The sequence below is a fragment of the Leuresthes tenuis genome, unplaced genomic scaffold (assembly GCF_036924035.1).
Source record: "Leuresthes tenuis unplaced genomic scaffold, fLeuTen1.0.hap1 SCAF_6, whole genome shotgun sequence".
NCBI classification, from domain to species: Eukaryota; Metazoa; Chordata; class Actinopteri; order Atheriniformes; family Atherinopsidae; genus Leuresthes; species Leuresthes tenuis.
In genome coordinates, this window is record NW_027325360.1 from 31,051,426 (window position 1) to 31,055,572 (window position 4,147).

The window sequence follows — 4,147 nt, forward strand, 5'->3', positions numbered from 1 at the left end:
AAACAACAAAAAAAAACCAAAAAAAAAAAAACCAACAACAAACAACTTTTTTAGGACGGAAAACAAGAGCTGACATCCATACACAGCCAACCGGCGGTTCTTTGGCACTCTTAGGAGTATTCAACGGTAAGTAAAAAAGATCTGATGATAAACATATGAATGCGTGTATAATTATATTACCACACCTTGACAGAGTGTTAATTTCCAGAGTTGGACGCAGAGGATTTGGATGACTTCATATTGACGCAAGCCGATTATGGTAATGTTACTTTAACTTTAATAACCTTTAACAAGTGAAATGTTTCAATGAAATAACAACAGATGTAATTGTTCACAGATTTACTAAACAGTGTGGAGCAAGGCCGAAAAAAGAAGAACCAAGCCGTGTTCGAAGGTGAATTGACTTTAAACGCGCCGGGAGGGGGAAACGGACTTTCCCTGAATAAATCCCGGCTACGACGAAGACTGCTCCCTGTACAACACAACCAGTTTTCAACTGAGTGTCCGAGTGTTAGTACAGAGGACGGACGGCAGGAAACATCTGTTCTACACACACCACCGAGTATACCTTACAGCCCACGAGAAACCCAACGACCCGAGTCGCCTGTGAGCGGCTACCATACCGACACGGCTGCAGGGGCTGAAGGGGCTGTCGGTTTACTAGGCTGCATAACGGCGCAGCTATTAGAGGCGCCAAGCGTTGCTCGCGGGGAGGAGGGACCCCTCGCTAAACAGCCTGATCAGCGGGGTAAGTTTTTAAAAAAAACTCATCACTCATTGTTTTTGTTTTCTCACGTGAGCGCGTAAGCGTCATACGTCATCAACACGGATGTGACGCATAGGGAGAGCGTGAAGGGTGAGAGGGGTTAAAAGAGCGCAGCCTTTTTTTTTCCAGTAGAACTCATGTCTGGTGCCTGTAAAACAAGCCAGTTGATATATTATTACTGCTCTGTCCACTTATCCGTGCTGCATTCAACGGGAGCATTACATGGTAACATCTATGCAAATTTCACATAGTGTATACTTAAGCAAGATTTTTTTTTTTTAAATTTATTTATTTATCTATTTTACGCTATTAAACTGTGTTTCAATTTGACAGAATCTGATGTTATAGCTCCCGTGAGGTCCGTGGTGTAGAATCGGCGGTGCAATAGAGTGCGCAACAGACTGTCGCTTGTCGAAGGGCTAATGAAAGGTACAGCCTATTATTATTATTATTATTATTATTATTATTATTATTGTTATTTTAAATTATTATTATTAATTTTTTTTTTAATTTTTTTATATATAATTTCTTTAATTTTTTTCATTTATTTTAATTTAAATTTTTAATTTTTAATTAAATTTTTTTTTTTTTTAAACTTTAATTTAAATTTTTAATTCTTAATTTTTTTTTATTTATTTATTTTTTTTATTTATTTATTTTTTTTAAATTCACAATCACTGAACCAGGTATATTCAAAATACTTTTATGGTTATTTCTCCTTCAACCACAGAGGCCGATCTGTCAATAGAACGGATAAATCCTCCAAACCGGCCCGACCCTCGTCTGTGGAGGAAAAGAAACGCTACCATCCGACGTGAAAGATCAAGAGCTCGGGCATTCATGAGAAGTAGCGAGATTCTTATACAGAGAATTAACCGTGACTTGGCCGTGATTTCGAAGTAAAGTAAATGTGTGTATATATATATAAGTAGATATCTTAACCCCTCTTAGCCATTCTCAATTCTGTGTAAAGATGGATAATCAAGCAGGCAGAGCTGTGCCGGCTGTAATATCCGAGGCTGTGGGAAATTTGGAAAACATGTTTCTTGTGACAATCAAGTCAGCGAAACAGCGTATACACGTCAAGACACTGAATCAAGTTTGCCACAAGAACTCATAAGTTTGGCAGTATTGCTCTGCCGTCAGCAATCATACACCCATTTTATTTTCGTGAGACATGTGCAAGCACCTGTTCATCTACTGTTCTATCACTATGAATTAGTGATCTATTATCAATAAGGATACTTCTACAACTACTATCAAAGTATGTCCGGACTTCTTATGTTGTCAGTTGCTATATATGAATAAGTGGGTAGCTACTGACAAGCATTAAGCATGTCACACAGCCCAAACATATAACATTTCAGGACACACCACACAGTTAACAACCACAGTGAAGTGTCAAAGCCCAAACATGTAACATTCAACAGGACACTTACACAACACATTCAAATCAAACAGTCAGACAACATACAAGAACATATACCCCAGCCGGCATTGCTCCCTGCCTATTTTCCTACAGCTCACTATGTGTGCGCACACCTTTATTCACAAACTCTTCAACTTATACTCTTTTACCAAAGCTGCTACAGCTCGATTGGCCGAATACCCTTAGATCCTATTTCGGTGAATTTGACATCTGCCTTACATGTAACAGATTAGCGGTTTAGCAGTTTTAATTTAGTTCGAGTGAAGGAATTCATTTTATCGCAAAATCCGAAATTGTGAAGAACTCATGAAAGTAAGCTTATTCTCGGATTCCTGAAACTTTAGATTTGCTCTTTCTTTTACTGCAAAGTACAACGTTGTTTTTTTTTTTATTAAATCTTTCTAGACATGGTAAATATGAAGGACAAAGCAGTTTTAACATAGTTTGAGTGAAGGAATTCATTTTATAGATAAAATCCCAAGAGTCTGCTGAGAAAAGAGAGTGAATGCGAAGTAGACTTTAACACGGCTCTGGGAGCGAGCCGAGTGTGGGCTAACCGGGAGAATTGCTTGAAAGAAACGCGACACCGAATGAGCGGTCAGAACAAAGCCTCAATACGGTGTTCCCGTGGTGTTTTTGTTGCTGCCTTGTCGATTGCACAGGGGCAAGCGTTTCAACCAAGCAACGCTCACCATGGGGAAGGTGGCTATGGCAACTAGCCTGATGCCCTGCTCCCGCAGTGACGGATAATCGTACTCTGGTTTCTCTTCATAACATACAAGTCTTTCGCCTTTTACTAAAGACTTTCGTGGAGAGCAGCACTAATGAGTTGTTTCTATTTTTGGCAGGCTTTACCTTTGCGGGTGAAGCCCTTTCTGTCTGTGCAAAATAAATTTTGTTACTGTGCAGAGTTACTTCTCTGAGTAGAGTCGCCTTACTTGTTGCGATTGTGCCGATGTTCGAAGCTGGAGTGCAAAGTTGTTGCTTGAATGGTGCTTGCTGGAGCATGCGGGAGTGCAAAGTTATACCATTTAAAAGGGCTGAAGAGTGCTCAGTGCAGCGGGTGGGCGGAGGTGCAACGTGACACTCTGGCCACCTATGGCCATAAAAAGAACACTGCTACAAGTGCGCATTGTGCCAGCAAGGGCCCTCGGACCTGAAACAGTGGACAGTTATCGCTTCTCGGCCTTTTGGCTAAGATCAAGTGTAGTATCTGTTCTTATCAGTTTAATATGTCCTCTATACGAGGACTACATATTAAATGGATTTTTAAGAATAGGAGTTAAAAAAGAAGCTTGCTCCGTTCACTCCAAGCATCGACCCAGTACTGCAGTGCCGCTGGGAACGGTGCGCTCTTCTCTGCTCTTGTGAAAAAGCAAACAGCGATGCAGGATGGAAGTTTCAGGGAGCCCAAGATGAAACTTTCTTTTAATCTGCTGAGAAAAGAGAGTGAATGCGAAGTAGACTTTAACACAGCTCTGGGAGCGAGCTGAGTGTGGGCTAACCGGGAGAATTGCTTGAAAGAAACGCGACACCGAATGAGTGGTCAGAACAAAGCCTCAATACGGTGTTCCCGTGGTGTTTGTGGCTGCCTTGTCTTTTGCACAGAGTAAAAGACAAGGCAGCCATCGAATAGGGCCCGATTGTTCCTACTTGGTCAGCCGAGGAGCAAGGGGGGGGGAGCAAGTGTCTCAACCAAGCAAATCTCACCAAGTAGGAACAATCGGGCCCTATTCGATGGCTGCCTTTTCTTTTACTCTATGCAAAAGACAAGGCAGCAACAAAAACACCACGAGAATCCCGTATTGAGGCTTTGTTCTGACCGCTCATTCGGTGTCGCGTTTCTTTCAAGCAATTCTCCCGGTTAGCCGACACTCGGCCCGCTCCCATAGCCGTGTTAAAGTCTACTTCGCATTCACTCTCTTTTCTCTGCAGACTCTTGGGATTTTATC

General features: G+C 41.6%; 2 non-coding genes across 2 annotated transcripts; both read left to right on the forward strand.

Moving 5' to 3' along the window:
• The first annotated feature begins 2,947 nt into the window (after positions 1 to 2,947).
• LOC140310735 (U5 spliceosomal RNA) lies at positions 2,948 to 3,061 on the forward strand. The gene has a single exon (XR_011916779.1). It is a non-coding gene; the product is annotated as a U5 spliceosomal RNA (small nuclear RNA).
• A 308-nt stretch (positions 3,062 to 3,369) lies between these two features.
• Positions 3,370 to 3,553, forward strand: LOC140310725 (U2 spliceosomal RNA). Its single transcript, XR_011916769.1, has one exon. It is a non-coding gene; the product is annotated as a U2 spliceosomal RNA (small nuclear RNA).
• Positions 3,554 to 4,147: the final 594 nt, after the last annotated feature.